This window comes from Lemur catta, chromosome 14 (genome assembly GCF_020740605.2).
Source record: "Lemur catta isolate mLemCat1 chromosome 14, mLemCat1.pri, whole genome shotgun sequence".
Taxonomy (NCBI): domain Eukaryota; kingdom Metazoa; phylum Chordata; class Mammalia; order Primates; family Lemuridae; genus Lemur; species Lemur catta.
In genome coordinates, this window is record NC_059141.1 from 40273574 (window position 1) to 40295128 (window position 21555).

General features: G+C 38.7%; 1 long non-coding RNA gene across 1 annotated transcript in view; it reads left to right on the forward strand.

The window, feature by feature from the left end:
* Positions 1 to 17042: 17042 nt before the first annotated feature.
* The window catches only part of LOC123650209, a 77044-nt gene continuing 72531 nt past the window's right edge, over positions 17043 to 21555 (forward strand). The window contains exons 1-2 of the long non-coding RNA XR_006739298.1: positions 17043 to 17098; positions 18893 to 19308. This is a non-coding gene — a long non-coding RNA (uncharacterized LOC123650209). The remainder of the gene's footprint in view (positions 17099 to 18892; positions 19309 to 21555) is intronic.

Sequence of the window (21555 nt, forward strand, 5' to 3'; positions counted from 1 at the left end):
ATATTTTTTACTCCATGGACTCCTCAAAAGGGTCTTGGGGTTATTACAAGTTTGTAGGTCATACTTTAGAAGTTGGACTAACAAAAGATATTTTTTCTAGATAGATATTTTATTATGATATTGTTTAGAATTTCCCATGCATGGTAATAATAAAGCACAGATGGAATTTTAGTCAGTTTTATTATTGCTTTTATGTTCTCCGCAAAGAACACTTTTATTATCTGCACCCAGGGCAGACTTTCCCACTACCTTGCCCTTGGCATACCTTTGGATGATTGCAGTTATCTTCTCCCAGTCAGTGGTTTGTCTTTTTCTTCTCTTAGTGGTATCTTTAGATGAACAGAAATTTTTAATTTTAATGATATCTAAACAGTTTTTGTAATGCTTATCCCAAGCTTGCATTCCTGGCACAAATCCCACTTGTTCATATTATCCTTTTTGTACAAATGAGAAAATCCATATAATCATCTTTGTAGTTGCAGAAAAATATTTTAAGTAAAATTTAACACTTCTTTATGAACTCTCAGTAGTCTAGGAATAGAAGGAAACTTCAATGTTATGCTCATCTTATAAAATTAGTTGGAAACGATTCCCTCCTCTTTTTTAGTTTCTGAAAGAGTTTTGTGTAAGATTAGTATTTTTTTTTCCCTTAAATGTTCAGAAGACTTCATCACTGAAGCAATTTTGATTTGAAGTTTTTGGGGTTTTTTTGTGGGAAGGTTTTTTTTTTGAAGGATTCCATTTCATTGATGTTTAATTTCATTCAGATTTTCTGTTTCCTCCTGTATTAGCTGCGTTCTCTTGAAAAACACAATTTACATTTCATCTAAATTTTTTAAACTTTATTCACATGCCATGAAATTCACTCATTTAAAGTGTACAATTCAATTCTTTTTTAGTATATTCTCAGAGTTGTGCAACCATTACTACAACCTAATTTTAGAACATTTCCCTCACCCCAACAGAAACCTCATACCCATTTTCAATCACTCCCATTCCCAGCCCCTAGTCCTTGGCAACAACAAATTTACTGTCTTTATAAATTTGCCTTTTCAAGATATTTCTCATAATGTCTTGAAAACATCTTTATACAGCAGAAGTGCTTTCTTTTCCATCTTGCCCCACGAAAAAATAGATACTCAAGCGTCCAGATTTCATAAAATTTCACTAAATGCCAGACCAGTTTTAGAGGAGGGGGAATGAGACCCTGTCTCTTAATAGCAGGAGTAGCAAAGAATTTGTGGATGTCTCTAATCTAACACACCAAGTATATCACACCTGTTGAACCACAGATCTATTTTTTTCTAACACCATTCCATTTGCATCTTACCTAGTTCCTCAGCTTGGCAAATCCATATTCTTCCAAACTTACCTCCAATATCACAAAGCCTTTCTTGAGTAAGAGGGCACCTACATATTGTTTTTTCTTTGTCTTAGCATTTATTGAGTACAGGCAACATGCCGTAAAAAAGAATAAACTAAGCTTTGGCTGATGGACTAGAAACTGTCCAAGTTGATCTTTCTTTTGTACCATGAGCGTATATTATATTTATGCCTCATCACACTTTTTTTGCAATTAGTTATGTATAATGGTTGCTGTGCTACTAAATTGACCTCAGATTCTCTCATTTCATGTAAATTCTCTCAATGTCAGGTAGTTAAAAGAAGTGTAGCAAAAAGAAAAAAGTATGCATGGAGAAGGGCAAGAATTATTGGCTCAGGATCATAAAATTGCTTTTTTTTTTAAGGGTGGTGGTGCTGCTGGTGCTGGTGTCAGGCATGGCTGGATCTAGGCAGCAAACAATGCCAAGTGGTCTCCCCCTCACCCTCCTTATGCTCCCTTTCTCCACTTCTCTCTCCCCTCCCTTTCTCCCTTGCCTTTACTTCAATCTGTGTGGTGGTTTGACTACTGTAGACATTTTTCAACCACATGATGGATAGTTTGACCATGATGGTACTAGGTTTCCAGACTGGTGTCTCCAGGGGCAAGTGACAGCCTTTCCCATTAGTCCCAGATGAAAATTTCTGGGGAAAAGTTTCTGATTGAGGCCAGGGAGATGGAATACTGTGGTTGGCCAACTCTTTGGTGCTGGGAAAGGGGCTTGTTTGTTACCAGAAGAGTGGTAGGGAATTGTTCCAGGTCAAAAATCATAGGCCATGTTGAATTTGTCTCTCTTTCCCCAGAGCTCTGCTGCGTTATTGGCAAATAGTAGCAGATTCCTAAATGTTTATTGAAGAAAATGAATGAATGAATGAATGAATAGAAATGAATGAATAAATCTGACTTGCAGTGTCTTCCTCTCTGCACAGAAGTCTTTGATTCTATGACAGCCTGTCTTAGACATTTCTCACTAACTACAGAAGTCAGGGATTTTGCTGTTTAACCACTTCATGGCCACCTCTGTGTGAGCTTACCTTAAAGGTACTGACACATGAAAGAACATGACTAAAATACCAAATCCCTCGGCTGTCTTTGGTTTCATCTTCAGTCTAGGTCTGTTAGGTCACAGGTTACTTAAGTGTGGTGTGTCCTCTTGAAAGGTCCGTCAGGAAATCAAAGAGCTTCATGGTGAGTCAGCGCTGGGATTGCGGCTGAAACGCAGCTTTGAGTCCCAGCAGCTTGTCATTACCAGCATGCTTGCCTTGAGAGCTACAGCAGTTTCTGTTGACCTTATCCCAGGCGGCAGTCAATGCACAACTCCTCCGGAAGGCTGGCGATTGAGCAACAAGCTTTTTGAAAACTCTTCCTGAGATCTTTCATTCACATTCACTGTGTTCAGAGAGATGAGAGAATTTCAAAGACCCATCATCATTTCATTCTTAACAGAGGTTATCTCTGTTGTCACTAGTAGGAAGAAACACAGTCAGAGTCTTAGGGAAAAAGAAAAATAAAAGGCTTAATGATTTCTGTAGCTCTCATACCTTCCCAGAGTAACTCTAAGCACATCAGCCACGGCCTGTTTCATTCATTCTTCTTCTTTTCCCCCTCTCGCTTTTATTTAGTTCTCATGTATCATATAATAGTAAAGAAAAATATTGAAAAATCAACTCACAGCCTCATTTCCTTAAAAAACGTTTTTATGTTTCTATTCCTTTTGATTTCTATCATATGTATGCATTTCAGTATAAAGATAATTAAATACCAATTTAGTTTTTTCACTTAACATTATTTCATAACCTTTTCACCTGTTTCATTTTGTTCTTATTGAATATCCTTATTGTCTTCACTGATTCTTTTAAAGGATTGACATTATTGATACAGTTAAGTTGCCTTAGCCATTATAATGTTTCTTGGCATCATGAGACATAAAACAGTCATTATATCCACAGTAGCAAAAGAATAGAATCATATTTGTTATGTTTGGAAGCTATTCTTTTTAAGCTATCCTGTTTTGAGAAGCATGTAACCATAATGGCTTAAGAATTCATTTATATTGTATGGATTAGTCATTCAGCTGAAAACCCTGCTGGTTCAACATGTAAGTAATCTTTGTATTTAAATATCCTAAACTACTATTTTTCTTTTTTAAAATTTTTTAATTGACATGAAATAATTGTTCATATTTATGGGTACAATGTGATGTTTCCATACATGTATACATTGTATAATGATCAAATCAGGGTAATTAGCATAACTATCACCTCAAACGTTTACCATTTCTTTGTATTGAAAACATCTTCTCTTCTAGCTATTTTGAAATATACAATTCATTATTGTTAACTATAGTCACCCTACTGTGCAATAGAACACCAGAACTTATTCCTCCTAATTGTAACTTTGTACCTGTTGATTAATATCTCCCATTCTCCCCTTCTACCTCCCTTCCCCAGTCTCTGGTAACCATTATTCTCTACTTCTATGAGATCAGTTTTTGAATTCTACATATGAGTGAGATCATGTGGTATTTGTCTTTTTGTGTTTGGCTTATTTCACTTAACATGATATCCTCCAGGTTTATCCCTGTTGTTACAAATGACAGAATTTCATTCTTTTTTATGGCTAATATTCCATTGTGTGTATGTGTACCACATTTTCTTTATCCATTCATCCATTAATGGACACTTAAGTTGATTGCATATCTTAACTATTTTGAATAGTGCCACAATAAATATAGGAGTGCAGATATGTCTTCGACTGATTTCATTTCCTTTGGACATATACCCAGAAGTGAGATTGTGGTATCATATGGTAATTCTATTTTTAACTTTTAAAGGAAACTCCATACTGTTTTCCATAATGGCTGTACAAATTTACATTCTCACCAACAGTGTGTAAGGGTTTCCTTTTTTCCATATCCTCACCAACACTTATCTTTTGTCTTTTTGATAATAGCCATTCTAACTGGAGTAAGGTGATATCGCGTTGTAGTTTAGATTTGCATTTCCCTAATGATTAGTGATGTTGAGCATTTTTTATATACTTGTTGGCCATTTCTATGCTATGTCTTCTTTTGACCAATGTCTATTAAGATGTTTTGCCTATTTTTTAATAGGATTATTTGTATCTTTGTTATTAAGTTGTTTGAGTTCCTTATATGTTCTGGATTCTCTTTTAAGACATGTTACGTGTGCTCAGTAAATGCTAAGTCATAGAAAAAAACAACATGTAGTACTCTCCTATTCAAAGAGTTGATAAATATATATCTGTATCTAATATATCTATCTCCTACTGGTTATGTTTCTATGGAGAACCCTAATATAGGTGGTTTCTGTGCTGGTTTAAGGGAGAAACATTGATAACTTAGAGTAGGGGCCGTGACGGTAGAGACTGTGAAGTGTTTGTGCTCAGGGTAGCTAGTTTGAAGGTACAGTCAAACAGGACTTGCTTATGAACTGGATATGAGGGAATGAAGAAAAGGAATAAATTAGTTATGTTTGAAGGCCTACTTTGGGCAGATAGATTAGAAATATTCACATGCAAAAGAAATGTATCTTTGTTGGCTAAATGAGATAGAACTCATCTTTCAACTGTAAGAGAGCAAGATTCTTTGAAACTCACTGAGATACATACATGACTAAAAAATGCCTGCAGGAGTTGGTGGGGTGAATGGTGCATTTTGGAACCTGTAAATACTTGTGATTGACAGGTCAGTGGGATCCATCACCAAAGTGGTAGTAATCATTCTCAGGGAATTTTGGTCACTGCTGTGTCTGGCACATTGGATACTTTGCAAATTGATTATAAAGAGAAGATCTCTTTCTCAAGTTTCCACCAAGGAAACTATTTTCTTTGTCATTAAAAAAATAATTGCTTTACTTACTTTTTATTAAATTGATGAGTTTAACTTGACATTGCAAGTATTGAAGGTCCTTAACAGGAAAGACTTGGGCACTGGGAGGCTGATTAAGCACTTTGTTGGGAAATTAGTAATTTGAAGACTATAGGAGCAAATATTGTACTGTGGCTCCTGTTCATGAAGGGATTTATTTTTGTAGAATAGGGGTACACAGAAGAGGCATTCACAAAGTCAAGTCTTTAAAAAAAAAAATTTTTTTATTTCAGCATATTATGGGGGTACAAATGTTTAGGTTACATATATTGCCTTTGCCCCACCTGAGTCAGAGCTTCAAGCATGTCCATCCCCCAGATGGTGCACACCGCACTCATTAGGTGTGTATATACACACCTCCTCCCCCCTCCCAACTGCCTGACACCCGATGAATGTTATAACTATATGGCACTTAAGTATTGGTCAGTTAATACCAATTTGATGGTGAGTACATGCGGTGCTTGTTTTTCCGTTCTTGTGATACTTCACTTAGTAGAATGGGCTCCAGCTCTATCCAGGATAATACAAGAGGTGCTGGATCACCATTGTTTTTTTTTGCTGAGTAGAACTCCATGGTATACATATACCACATTGTATTAATCTACTCACATATTGATGGGCACTTGGGTTGTTTCCACATTTTTGCAATTGTGAATTGTGCTACTATAAACGTTTGGGTACAGATGTCTTTTTTATAGAATGTCTTTTGTTCTTTTGGGTAGATGCCCAGTAATGGGATTGCTGGATCGAATGCCAGAGAAGACCCCATATAGCAAAAGCAATCTTAAGCAAAAAGAACAAATTGGGAGGCATTAATTTATTAGACTTCAAGCTATACTACAAGGCTATAGTAACTAACACAGCATGATACTGGCACAAGAACAGAGACGTAGAACTGAGAACCCAGATATAAAACCATCCTCATATAGCCATCTAATCTTTGACAAAGCAGACAAAAATATACACTGGGGAAAAGAATCCTTATTCAATAAATAGTGCTGGGAAAACTGGATAGCCATATGTAGAAGACTGAAACAGGATCCACACCTCTCATCTCTCACAAAAATCAACTCATGGTGGATAATAGACTTAAACCTAAGGTATGAAACTATAAGAATTCTAGAAGAAAATGTTGGAAAAACTCTTCCAGACATTGGCCTAGGCAAAGAATTTATGAAGAAGACCCCAAAGGCAATCACAGCAACAATAAAAATAAATAAATGGGACCTGCTCAAATTAAAAAGCTTCTGCACAGCCAAGGAAACTATCATGAGAGCAAACAGACAACCTACAGAATGGGAGAAAATATTTGCATGCTACATATCTGATAAAGGGCTAATAACTAGAATCTATGTAGAACTCAGGAAAATCAGCAAGAAAAAATCAAACAACCCTATCAAAAAGTGAGCAAAGGACGTGAACAGAAACTTTTCAAAAGAAGATAGACTAATGGCCCACAAACATTTGAAAAAATGCCAACATCTCTAATCATCAGGGAAATGCAAATCAAAACCACAATGAGATATCACTTATCTCCAGTGAGAGTGGGCTTTATCAAAAAGTCCCAAAAAATAAATGTTGGCGTAGATGTGGAGAGATAGGAACACTGCTGGTGGGACTGCAAACTAGTACAACCTCTGTGGAAAGTAATATGGAGATACCGCAAAGAGATACGAGTAGAACCACATAGTCAAGTCTTAAATGCCCATTTGACTCCTTAAAGACTCTATGTGATGTCAACCATTTATCATCTCTGGCCCTTCATTTCCTCACCCATGAAAGGAGATTAGAAATTCCTGCTCTATCTGCCTTATAGAAATGTCATGAGGTTTAAATTAGATGAAGATAATAATGATAATAGCACTTGACAATTACTAAGTGTTTACTATGTGTCAGTAACTATACTAAGCAATATGATGAAGCTAAGCCAGACATTGTGCTAAATTTAGTGCCTTAAAACAACCACCATTTTATTTGCTTACAGTTCTATGAGTTAGCAATTTTGGCTGGACTCAGCTGGATGGTATTTCTACTTTTCTTGCCTGGGATCATGCATGTGGCTGCAAATTATCTGTCAGCTCTGAGGCCTAACTTTTCCTCTCTCATATGTCTGGCAGTTGATAGTGTCTACTAGCTGGTTGGCCTAGGGGATCTCCACTGGACGTTTGTCTTTTCTCCATGTGATCTTCCATCCTCTCGTAGGCTAGACCAGCCTCCTTCATATGAAAGCTTCAGGGCAAAATTCCAAGAGATAAGAACAGAAGCTGCAAGACTGCTTGCATTCTAGGCTTGGAAGTCCCATATATCACTTCCACTATATTCTGTTGGTCGGAGAAAAATCACAAGTATAACCCAGATCCATGGGTAAATAAACTCTACCTTTTGATGGAAGGAGTAAAAAAGTCACATTGCATATGGGCTGGCATATAGAAACAGGAGGAGTTATCATAGTCATCTTTGCAAGTAATCTACTGTAATTTATCAACATATAATCTCATTTAATGCACATAGCAACCCTCATTGGACAAATGAGGAAACTGAGGCACAGTGAGGTTGAATAATTTGTTCAAAGTCACATAGTCAGTAAGTGTCTAAGCTGGGAGATGAACCCAGGCAGCCTGACTCCAGAGACCATGCTCTTTTTTAATGGTCTTCAAAATGGAAATTGCATTGTGATAGAGATTACTTGTGTTTACCTACATCCATTTCTCTCCTTCTGGAGCACATGAGAGACTACACTTCCCATCCTTTACAGTTTAACTGAGGCCATGTAACTGGTTCTGGACCAATGAAGGCATTTAACAGCGGGTATAAAGTCTTTATTCTCTTTCATCCCCTGCATCTGTGGCCCTAGAAACCATGGGTTGAAATGGTAGAATATAAGATAAAAGTAGATTGAATTGTCAAGTTACCATTCAAAAGGAAGCTGCCTGACCCGCAACAGAAAAGAAAGAAAATTGCATGTGTTAAGCAACTGAGATTTTTGAATTTGTTAGTTCAGTAAAGCTAATTCTTCTAATACAAACTTCATCCTATTATTCTGCTTATAAAGCAAATCCATAGTCATATAAAAATTGTAATTAAACAGAAAAGAATAAAGAAACATTTAAAAGTCATTCCAAATCCTACTACCCAGGGTCAACAATTCTCAATCTCTTGGTGAATATCGCTCCAGATAACTCTCTGTGTACAAAAATACACAGTTTATAAAACTAAGGGCAGGTGCAGTGGCTCATGCCTGTAATACCAGCACTTTTGGAGGCCAAGGCAGGAGGATTGCTTGAGGCCAGGAGTTTGAGACCAGCCTGGCAGCACAGTGAGACTCTGTCTCTACCAAAAAAAAAGAGAAAGAAATACACACACACACACACACAAACACACACACACACACACATATACATATGTGTATATATATAAAACATAAGTTCATACTCCCCATATTGCCAGGTAGTTTCCTTTTATGATCAAACAGTATAATTTCAAAATTGTTCTTGGTCAAGTAATAGAGACCTATGTAGGAAACTCTGTGAAATATATAATACACAAAAGGAAGGGTTTTGAGAACGTATGTGAGAGTATGGGTTATCTGTCGGATTGCTTGAGTTCAAATCTTCACCTATCACTGACCTTGAGAAAGTTACTTAATCTTAGTGTTTCTTACAATTTCTTTAACTATAAAAGGAGGGTAAGAATAGTACCTACTCCACTTCACAGTTAGAATTAACTAAGATTTTATTTAACATTTTGCACAGGACCTGGAATATAGTTGACACTCAATAAATGTTAGCTATGACACTAGGGTAGCAAATTTACACATTCTATTAAGATTTACAAAGAAAATGTAGCTTCTTTACTTATAATAGATTTTTCTCATAACCCTCCCCTGGACAGCAGGGTGTGTGTGGCTCCCTGTGGTGGAAGAAGTCATGTTACATTCTAGTTTTAGAAGACTTTCAAGGAAATATTTAATCAGTCCAAAGTCCATCTTCATAAGGAAGCTATTGGCCCCTCCCCATATAATTTTTCCCCCCAGAAAGTTTCTCTGTATAGGGAAAAACTTATGAGGTCTCCTAGTGACAGGGGAAGTTCATCTGTTTTCTTAATTTTTCTTGCGACAATGGATGGCTAATCAGTCTCTCCACTAGCATTCATTGCAGGAAAACTAATTCCATTCGATCTTTTGGTGAACAGTGGTACCCACTGCTGCCTGGCATGCCTGACTTGACATTGCCTTCAGTTACGGAAGCTCCTGACGTTGCAGGCCTTCTTTCCCGAACTCCAGGCCTCTGGAAGTCCAGTGGTCCTCCCAGTCTCTCCCCAGTGCCTCACAAGGGCACACAGGAATGTTCTGGATTCTCTGTACACCACGCATAGACCAAAGGGAACAAGGAGTACTGCCTGTGCTACTTATGCTCAACCCATCCACCCTATCCCTCTGCCAGAGGCTGCCAGAGTCCCTTGCATGGAGGTCTCATTCCAGGATTCCAAAGTGGGAATGGATCAAAACTCCCTCTGTTTTAGCTTTTTATTCAAATTAGGTAACAATCATTTGCCCTTCGGGCCCAAGTCATTTCACAGGTCAGACAGCCTGCTTCATTACCCTTTCTTTCCTCTCTCGAACATGATTTCCAGGTGCTGATTGAAACAGGCTTTCTCCTTCATCTTCTTGTTTATAGGAACTTCGCGTATACCGCTAAGCCCCATCATTCAACTTGAATATTAGAGAAGTAAAATCCCTACATGATAAAGAAACTATATGGCTCTTGATATGAGAACTACAGGTCAGTTAGGAACTAGAGTTAACTATGAATACAAACACATTTATTTAATACTCTCAAATATTGCCCCATTATAATATAATCATTGTCATTATGATCATCCTGTAGGACATGCTTATTTCTTTCTCAGTGCCCTTCCACTTTTCCCATGGTCTTACATTGCCCACCAGATTCTGGATTTTCTGGCTGCTTTGCCTGTTAAAAGGCAGTAGGAAGGCAGTCCACCTGCTGTTTGCTGGGAATGCAGGAAATGAACATCATACCATATGGGCTCTTTAACACCCACCCACATGGCCTCAGACACAAGCAGCAGATCCTCTGGCAACTGTAGGCCAGGCACCACTGGGGTGGCTGCTTCCCTTGGGAATGACACATTTAAAAAAAATCTTAATTGCATTTTTATTACACTGATACAAAGTTAATTTTTAGTCTTTCTGTTGACTACAAACCAACCCAAGATCTTTGTCTCTCTGATTGTGCATTGTACACATAGCCTAAAATGACTAATAAATGTTTATATCAGCAGCAACTGCATAATTAACCCTCTCAACCAGCAGTGCTGAGCTCACATAGATTGAATAGAAAACCTAGAATGTGAGGTCAGGGGCTGCCACTAAGACCTTTCCTAAATATGAACTAATGCCCCAAATACCGTACTTGATCATTTATTTCTTTAAGACACAATTTTTGTACCTTTATGTACATGGGTTTACCAGACCATTTAAATGTTCATTTTTATCAAGGGAAGGGAAAGAAATCTTAGGCTCCTGTGTCTCTCGGAGAAAGAAGATTCGTGCCAAAAGGGGAGACAGGTATGGAAAAAGATGTGTGAGGAACCAGGATAAACTTACTGTTTACTAGATGCAGTCAACTGGCGCCTTAGGAGAAGTGGTATCTGGAAGAGATGCCTGCTGCATTACCACAGGTCTGTAACGGGCAGCAAAGTGATCCAGGCTGTACGTGTTAGGGTGCTTCACCAGGTGCTTCCTCAGCTGGAGTGGACCAGCACTGCCTCACAAGGACTGAGAGGTGCTAGAAGCAGAGGCCCAGCATCTGCATGCTTGGGTAAACATACCTAGTAAAGTTGAGATGGTACTTGGCTTTTCTTCCTGGCTGCAGGCTCTCAGTCTTTGAAATATGATCACTTAGCCCATAACTAGCTGCAGAAAAGTGTCTGAATATTCCCCCTGCAGAGGCCAGGTGGGTCATGTTAGTACAACAACCGTCAACTGGACTTGGATGCTGTCTCCTTCACGGCACCCTGCAGTAGGATATCTCCTCTCCACACCTCTCAAATACATGCAGGTATTCTCAGTATAAAAGCTAGAGAGACAGATTACCTTAAGGAGGAACCGACAGTGAACAGCAAAAAAGATCAAAGTTCAAAGGCTTATCACTTGGGTGAAACCAAGAGTCAGAAAGAAGCTTGACAGCATCAGACCTGGAGAATTGGAATAGGCCTTTAACAGGCAAGGCAGGAGTTGGACAATTATGAAGTGAATTCTCACAACTGGCTTTATTGACAGGGACGAAATGTTCCATGTGTGGTAGAACTCTTTGAAATAAAAAAAAAATGTGTGTTTGTGTGTCCTTACACACACTGGTATATGCTGTATATACTAGTATATGCAGGTTCTAAAGTGCTAGATACGGAAAACCTTTTTCTTGGATGGTGCTGGTGGTGTCTTTATATAGTACTATCTAGAAATTAGTCCTTTCTGCTTTTTGATAGGGTTTTCTTAGGGAAGACAAGCAGCTTCAGGAAAAGAAAGAGAAAATGTATAGGTGAGAAGGTGTAGAAGGAGGGAGAGAGTAGCAGCATAAAGGGAGCAAAAAGGGGAAAAAACAGCAAAACTCAGTGCACACTTATGAAACAGAAATGAGGGTGTCAACCTGCAGGAGAGAGACGGCAGCCAGTTGACGGGAAGGTGGATGTTGGCATTGTTGGTATCGTGTTCAGATGGATGATATTCAGCAGGTCCAGAGGGACATGCATTTAGACACAATAACCATGGCCAAAGTCCTGCAGAAGGAGTCACTGGTAGTCACAGGAAACTCAAATTGGTGGAGTATAATCTTAGGCATTTTTTAAATTTGTGTTCATTAAATGTTTCCAGAATGTAGCTAAGCCCTGTTTCTTGGTCTATGTAATAAATTATTCTCTCCTGAGAACCCTGGCCAGGTGCTGTTTACATCTCCCATACCTGAATCCAATGTGTCTGGCCCCCACCCTGGTGACTTGGCAGAACTGATTAGGGCTGGTCTTCCTCTCCAGAAGAATAAGGGGACAGAATTGTCAGCCAAACAGGAGGACAAAAGGAGAAAAAGCCTGCATCATCCACTAGAATAGATTCCACCACTGACCTCTGTTGGAGTTGAATATAAATTGTGTCTTCCTGGTGGAGCTCAGTTCTTCAGGTTTAAATTAAACTGAGTTCAATAGACATTTACAGAGCACCTATTTTGGACTGTGTGGGAAGACAAACTGGTAAAAAAAAAAAAAAACCTGTAAGACATGGTTACTGTCCTTGAGCAGCTGAAAACATTTCAGAAGAGGCCAACATAAACAAGTATACGATAAGATTTTTAAATGAGAGAAAAATTCCTTGCAAGGAAATTCAGAGAATGGAGGTACCACCTTGAATTAAGGTCTGGGAAAAATTTGGGATTTTGGACTTAGGCCCGTGCAGCATAACTAGGTTTTGAGGTGAGGATTAAAGAGATGAGAACACTCAAAGGGAGAAAACAGAATGATCTTATCGGGGCGATCTCTAAGAACTATTGAAGAAGCATGAATCTCTCCCCAGACCATGAGTTCTTCAAGGGCTGTCATCATGTCTTCGGCCTCTTAGTATTCATTCATTCAACAAATCTGGGTGCTGAGGATAAGCAATGAGTGAAACAGACAGGGTCTCTGCCCTCATACAGTGTAGCTTACAGTCTAATGGCGGAGACAGCTCTAAACAATAGACAAATAAATATATGATGTTGAGGAAACAATAAAATTCATGAGGACAATGCTGATTCTTAATAATGCAAGGGGCTAATTACAGACTACTTTTGCTGGACAGAGGAGGGAAAAAGATCCACAGTTTTAGATCAATTTATTTCCAAATCCAAAAAGTCCAGCCTAGTAGACTATATGGTAGTAGGATACATACATACACAACTTGCAAATCAAGCTGTCTGCAAAGATTATTTGCCTATATTAATAAGCCTGCAGCCACACAAGTTCCCCTTTTTATTATTTCAGTGCTTACTACTATTTTCCACGTCACACACTGAAAATGATAATATTTGTATGGGTCGTTGGGGGACAAGGAGGAGACTGCACTCAGGAGAAGGAATAGCCCTGGAGGTTTCACCCTCAGGGTCAAAGGGACCAGTATTTCAGTGCATCTTTAATCCATTGGGCTCATTAACGGGAAAGTTCTGCTTTATTCAATCACAGAAAAGTATATTTTTGCAAGATATTTATAATCCTGATCTTTCCCCCAAACTTACTCCTCCCAGAGGCATCACCATCTCAGTTAATGACTACTCCATCTTTCTAGCTGCTTAGTTCAGAAATTTTGGGATTGTCTTTGATGCCTCTCTCTCACACACTCAGCATCCATTCAATCCATTGGAAAATCCTATTGGCTCCATAGGCTTCAATACTTCTTACTACCTCCTGTGTTCTACCACCTAGGTTCATAATCTGCTCTTGCCTGGATTACTTAAAATCCTTCTATCTTGTCTCACTACTTCCTCTCTTGCTCCCCTGCAGTCCCTTCTCAAAATAGCAGTGGGCATGATGCTGTTAAAACAGAAGTCAAGTAATAAGAAGTCCTTAAAATTCTCCAGTGGATCTCCATCTCACTTAGAGTAAAGGTCAGAGTCCTCACAATGGCCTGCAAGGTCTAATCCCAAATGGCCTCCTGGACCTTACCCCATCTGCCTCCTCTCCCTTCCTCTGAACCATTCTCTCTCTTGCTCATTCCTCTCTAGCTACATTGGCCTGCTTGTTCTGCCTTGAATACACCAAACACATTTTGCCTCAAAGACTTTGCATTTGCTGTGCTCTCTGCCTACCATGCTCACATATCTCCATGGCTCTCTCACTTTTTAGGTCTCAGCAAATGCCATATTCTTAGTGGATCCTTCTTTGATTTAAATCAACACCCACCTCCCAAACTAACTCTGTTTTATCATTTTTTTTTTTTTTAGAGACTGGTCTTGCTTTTTCATCCAGGCTGAAGTGTAGTGGTCTGAGTGTAGCTCACTGCAACCTCCAATGCCCAGGGTCAAGCAATCCTCCTTGCCTCAGCCTCCTGAGTAGTTGGGACTACAAGTGCAGGCCACCATGCCTGGCTAATTTTTTTTTTTTTCTGTAGAGATAGGGTCTCTATGGTGCCCAGGGTGGTCTCAAACTCCTGGCCTCAAGCAATCCTGCCTCAGCCTCCTAAAGTGCTGGGATTATAGGCATGAGCCACCACACCCAGCCTCATGTTATATCTCTTTCCTTTCATTTGTAGCATTTATTACCATTTAACATATTATGTATTTTACTTGTTTGTTCTGTTTCTTGCCTGACTTCCTCACTTGAATGTAAAGTTCATGAGAGCAGGGATTTTTTTTTTCAGTTTTGTTGCCTGTTGTATCTGCAGTGCACAGAACAGTACCCGACACATAGTAGATACTCAATACATATTAGTTAAATTGATTAGTAAATTAATGAATGCATTCACATGGTACTTGACATTCTCAAACCTGAAGTTGTCTATGTGAAACTGTACTTTGTTCAAGCCAAAGGTAGAGGTCCTGATTACAAGGTTAACTGAATGACTGTCTCTGAAATATTATAGCATCAAAACTTGGCTAACAGATTATTTACTAATGTGATGTGATCATTTCTTGTTCCATTATTATAATATAATGAAACATGTCCAAAGTGCTATGAAGAAAATTAAATTAGGGAGAGGGCTTAGAGAGCAATAGGGCTGCTTTTTAGTTAGTGTGATCAGAGAAGGCCATTTATCAGAGGCTGGGATGAAGGGATGGAGCAGCCCTCTGAAGGGCTGAAGGAGAGCATTCCAGGCAGAAAGAACAGTGAGTGCAAAGACTGAGCAGATGGAACAAACTTAATGTTTTTGAGTAGCTGTAAGAAGGATAATGTGGTAAGACCAGAGTAAACGTGCTAGAGAGTGGCAGCAGAAGAGGTTAGAAATGTAGCCAGAGGCTAGATGGTGGAGGGGCTTCTGGAAAGGAGTTAGATTTTAAGTGTGATAGGAAGCCATGGGAATATTTCGAGCAGGAGAATAATATGGCTGGATTCACGATTGTGAGAGATTACTCTGGCTGCTGTGTGGAAATTGATAGCAGGAGCAAAGACCAGTTAGGAGGCTACTGGAATAGTCTAAGCAAGGGAAGCTGGTGGCTTGGACTAGGGTGATGGTGGTAGATGTGATGAGAAGTGGTTGGATTCAGGACACAGGGTTTCTTTATTTATTTTACCTTTTTATTTTGAAATAATTGCAATCTTACAGAACAGTTGCAAGAATAGTAAAAATAACTCTAAGCTGTAGACACTTTACCCAGTTTCACTAGCTTTTAAAGTTTCATCACATGGATACTCTATCTTGCCCACCCCTTCCTCCTCTCTCTTTGTGTGTGTTTGTATACATACACAAATATAGATCTATATCCATGTCTATATTTACATAAATTTCTATCCATGTCTATATTTATATGCATTTTTTTCCTGAACTATTTGGTCATAAGTTGCATACTTCATGCATCTTTACCTCAAGATTCTTTAGTGTGTATTTTTCAAGAACAAGATGATTCTCTCTCTCTCTCTTTTTTTTTTTTTCTGAGGCAGAGTCTTGCTCTATCGCCCTGTCTAGAGTGCAGTGATGTCATCATAGCTCACTGCAACCTTAAACTCCTGGGCTCAAGCAATCCTGCTGCCTCAGCCTCCCAAGTAGCTGGGACTACAGGCACATGCCACCGCACCTGGCTAATTTTTCTATTCTTTGTAGAGATGGGGTCTTACTCTTGCCCAGGCTGTTCTCGAACTCCTGACCTCAAGTGATCTTCCTGTGTTGGCCTCCCAGAGTGCTAGGGTTATAGGTGTGAGCCGCTGCGCCCAGCCAAGATGATTCTCTTACATATCCACAGTACAGTTATCAATTCAGGAAAAGTAAAACTGATGCAATACTTTAATCTGTAGTGTATATTCCAATTTTGTCAGTTGTCCTAATAATATCCTTTAATAAGCAATTTGTGTGTGTGTGGGGGGGTATAGAATACAATCCAGGGTTTGTCTATTACTGATTTCTTTAAAAATTTATTACTTTGATCTACTGTTTTTCTATTTTCACTTTATTGATTTCTTCCCATCTTAAGATTTTCTTTGTTTTTTTCCCCCTAGCTTTTTGAGTTAGGGATCTAATTCATTTATTTTTTACTTTTAATTTTCCTTGATATAGGTGTTTAATTAAGGCTATGAATTTTCTTTTGATCACTGCTTTAAATCTATCCCATCTTCCTTCCTTCCTTCCTTCTTTCCTTCTTTCCTTCCTTCTGTGATCTAGGTAATCTCACTTCTTTCCTGTTCTCTTCTCCTCTGTTCCACATATATTTAAAAACTTCCTTTCCCCAATTTTCTGTACTTATCGGCTTGTCGTGGCAATGGGAGCTCTATTTTAATTTTGTGTTTATATCTTTACTTACAAGTAATTTGAAGTTGCTATAGTTGAAGGCATGGATCATGTGAGATTTTATTTGTACTTCTTGTAGCTCTTATGTTTGTTTGTTTTTTTTAAGGACGTTGCTATTATTTGAATGGGTTCCCTCCAAAATCAGGTGTTGCCAATGTGACAGTACTAAGAGGTGGGGCCTTTAAGAGGTGATTAGGCCACGAGGGCTCCTCCCTCTTGAATGGAATTAGGTTCCCTTAAAAGAGGGCTTGCCAGGAGGGCATGCATTCTCTTTTGCCCTTCCGTCTTCTGTTACGTGAGGACACAGTTTCGGATATTCTGTTATAGCAGCACAGAATGGACAAAGGTATGTAGAAAGAACCTGTATTTTAGGGCTGACTGGAACTTTCAGGATTTATTTTAAGATAGAAGAAAGTGGACTTGTTGACAGCTTGGATGTGGGGTTGGAGGGAAAGGGAACACTCAGGGGTGCTTCCTAAGATATTGGCTGAGAAATGGGAAAAAGGAGGTTGTGGGAGGTGAATTGGTATAGAGGAGACAAAGATTTCATGTTAACTTTGGGATATTTTTGACATATTCAATGGGAGGTGTTGAGTAAGCAGTTGGCTCTGCAAGTTTGTGTTCAGGGATGTGTCGGGATGCAGTGTGGTGTGGACATGATAAATTTTTCACTCATTTTCCACTAAGAAATTCGAAAACAGGTTCTTCTGGGTTGGATTTTGGAAAACCACCTCTTAAAACCCTTAAGCTGTGTTGATATATTTGCAAAAATGTGTTTTCCAATTGTGACCTCTTCAAAAGTTAAGCAGTTAATTAATGTCTTCTGAAAGGTTTAAGTGATAAGTAACTTAAAAATATAATGGCTGTGTTGTTTGGACACATTTAAAAACAGAGAAAAACAGAAATAACCTAAAAATCAAATGCAATTCTGCCACATACAAATAACCATTATTGATATTTTGGTATATATTATTCCAGACTTTTTTTTTTTTTTTTTTGAGACAGAGTCTCACTTTGTTGCCCGGGCTAGAGTGAGTGCCGTGGCATCAGCCTAGCTCACAGCAACCTCAGACTCCTGGGCTTAAGCGATCCTACTGCCTCAGCCTCCCGAGTAGCTGGGACTACAGGCATGAGCCACCATGCCCGGCTAATTTTTTTGTATATATATTTTTAGTTGGCCAGATAGTTTCTTTCTATTTTTAGTAGAGACGGGGTCTCACTCTTGCTCAGGCTGGTCTCGAACTCCTGACCTCGAGCGATCCACCCGCCTCGGCCTCCCAGAGCTAGGATTACAGGCATGAGCCACCGCGCCCGGCCCAGACTTTTTTTTTTTTAATTTTTTTTTTTCGAGACAGAGTCTCACTCTGTTGCCCGGGCTAGAGTGCCATGGCATCAGCCTAGCCCACAGCAACCTCAAACTCCTGGGCTCGAGCGATCCTCCTGCCTCAGCCTCCCGAGTAGCTGGGACTACAGGCATGCGCCACTATGTCCGGCTAATTTTTTCTGTGTATATATTTTTAGCTGTCCGTATAATTTCTTTCTATTTTTAGTAGAGACAGAGTCTCACTCTTGCTCAGGCTGGTCTTGAACTCCTGAGCTCAAACAATCTGCCAGCCTCGGCCTCCCAGAGTGCTAGGATTACAGGTGTGAGCCACCGCACCTGGCCCAGACTTTTTTTTGTACATATAATGTATGGTTCAGATACATACTTAAGTGATAAATACTTGAGGTGATGGATATTCCAATTACCCTGATTGGATCATTACACATTGTATGCTTCCATCAAAATATCACATGTACCCTGTAAATATGTACAACTATTATGTATCCATGATAACTAAAAATAAAAATTAAAAAAAAATAAGGATGCAATCATACTATTCTCTGTGGTTCTTAACTTTGCACATTAGCACCTAGGAAGTTTTCTTTTTTTCCAAAATTCAATGCTAAAAAACCCCAAAAAACCCAAGTCAATGTGCAGACCTCACACCCTTGTGTAGTAAGAATCTAAGAGGTCTAGATAAATCTTTTAACAAGAACTCCAGGTAATTAATATGATCAACCTCAACTACAATTCTTGATGATTACGTATTATTGAAAAAATAAGCAAAACCTGCTATTCATTTGCTGCTTCTTTCAGGTTAAGTTATCCCAAGTGAGTCCAATTAAGGAAATCTCGTGTATCTCCTTAAACTGTGAACAGACATGTTCAAGAAGGTTCTATGACGTCTTGGAGCGCTCTTCCTTGACTTGATTGTATTTGAGGAATGAAAAATTAAGACCTGTGTCTCTGGACAGAGCTGCAGAGCTACATCATGACTCTTGGGTTTCATTTAAGACAAGGAGCCCATTCTGGAAATCAACGCATGCCTGCCCCTACTCACTAATTAAGCAGACAGCTGGGAGTGGATGGGGCTGAAGCCTGGAATTTGCCCCTCCTCCTCATACTCCTGTCTCAGGTGAGGTGTATTTTGCTGGTGTGGTCTCCACTGCTGGGATTCCTGAACCTTTTGCCCAGAGGATTTCAGAAGGCAGCCTTTGGATGCATGTTCTAAGGTAGGATTTATTTAATTTCTTTTGAACTGGTGAGCACTGTATTGAGAAGTAGAGTTAGACTGTTTCTAACCTCAGAGGAAATGAGAGTCAATTTCATACTGTCCCAGTTGATAACAAACACCGATATCGACTTTCAAGGAAGAAAACCAAATGTAAATGGCAGCAATGTAGAAAATTGCCTCACTTTAAAAACATGTAGGTAACTGCTGCTCCTTTCTTACTAAAAAATTTTTCCCTCTCTTTAAAGTCAGCTATTGTTTCAAATTCTGTTTGCTGAGTAGTTTTTTTGGTTAATATGAGAGACTAAGATGGTGATGGGGGAAAAAAAGTCAAGCTGCAGTTTGAATAGCCCAGTCTTGTTGGTTGCTAGGAATAACTATGGCATGCAGTGTCTTTAAAGTAGGAATTTCTAATCTCTTAATATTAAGTGAAGTCTTTGGTCATCAGAAAAGGGGAGTATATGTGTGTGCCTGTGTGTGTATGTGCAGACTGGGGACACTGCAGCAGCTCTAGAGGTAGGAGGGGAGGAGAAAGAGCACTAACAAAAGCAATGGATACTATAGAGAGCAAAGACCTGTATCTTGTCCAGAACCTCCCCACCTCCTCAGCGTCTCCATTTCAGGGCCCTGTGTGCTTCTGTCAGGGATTTAACACAATATTTTGTTATTACATTAATTATGTTTATTAGTTTAATTATACTCATTATATTCTATTTATTCTTCTCTTATTCTACTTATGAAAATGTTTCCAGAAGACAAGGACTTGTCTTTAATCACCACTGAATTTCTAGCACCTAATAGGTGCTCAGTTTGATGCATGAATTGAAGGAATGAATACACTAAGCACTTTACATCCATTACCTCTCAATAATCCGAGTTCTAGAATGATTTGGATTAGAAATAGGCTCTTTTTATCTCCTGAGATATATGTATATCTATGTTTTAATGTTATATAAAGATAAGAACTTAAGGGTGACTAGTTTAAATTCAAGAGTTTAGGGTATGGCATTTGGAATATGATCACCATATTGGTAGGTATGTGCCACCATTCCATTACTTTTGTGAGGACTCCATTCATTTCTATGATAAATGAGCTAGGAGTTGAAATAAGTCTATCCAGTTTGCATCCAATCTATTTTAGGACTTAGTCTCCACAGTCTGCCACAACTGTTTAAAGTTGTCTGTCATCGTCAGCCTTCATTGTCCTAGTCCAGAGCTCCTCCTCATCCTAGGCGGAGTCCCAAAGTTACAGTGCTCCAGAGTCCCCATCAGGAGCCACGTAGCCCACCTTAGCCTATTACTGCTTCCTAAATGTAGCACCCTGGAGCTTTAGAGCTTGGATACTTGTCTTCAGAAAGATGCATCAAGGGTCAGAGAAACTGATGGGATGTTTTTGGGTTACCATTGCCTCATAAATTTTAATCCCTCTTCTCTATAAAAACTCTCAAAGGAAATCTGTAGCTTTTGTCCTCTATGACTTTTATCCTTTGCTTAGTTTTGTCTTTTATAAAATATACACCTTTTTAAAAAATAGTATAAAATGACAAATTTACATCCTTGTTTTAGTACCCTGTGAAAATAGAATCCTTACTGGTAGGATAGTATGTGCATGCAGGATTACATTCTCCTCTGTAAGTTATGGTGTCTGAAAGAAGGAAAGGAATTATAAACAGTATACACTAATAATCATTTTTCCAGAGATTTAGAAGCAGGTACTTTTCATGTTTACAAGCTTTTATTTTTGTCTCCTTTCTTAGATCTCCATTCTTTCTAAAATTCAGATTCTAATTTATTTGGTGCCTACTGAGAGAACATGTTCTATTATATTAGGAAAAAGAAGATAAAACCAAAGACAGGGGCTGCTGCATTAAAAATGAAACATCCACATACATATACTCATACTTGGCTGGTGGTAGGAGTGACTCAGGAAAACTCTTGAAGCAATTTTACATAATGGACAGCAAGAGCTATTCATAGATTTTTTGATCTGGTAATTCCACTTTTCATTGCAGTATTTATGTTTGGAAAAAACATGAAATGTCCAACTGGAGAATATCAGTTATATATTCATATAAATTATGTATCTGTTGGAGGAAATATTATATAGTTATTGTATTTACGAAGGTCAGGCATGGGGAAAGCATATTTTTAATATAAGTGAAAAAGCACAAAGTTATATTACTGTCATTCCCCCTGGGGAAAATGAATACATTTAGATGCAAACTGGAAGGAAATACTTGTTTTAGTA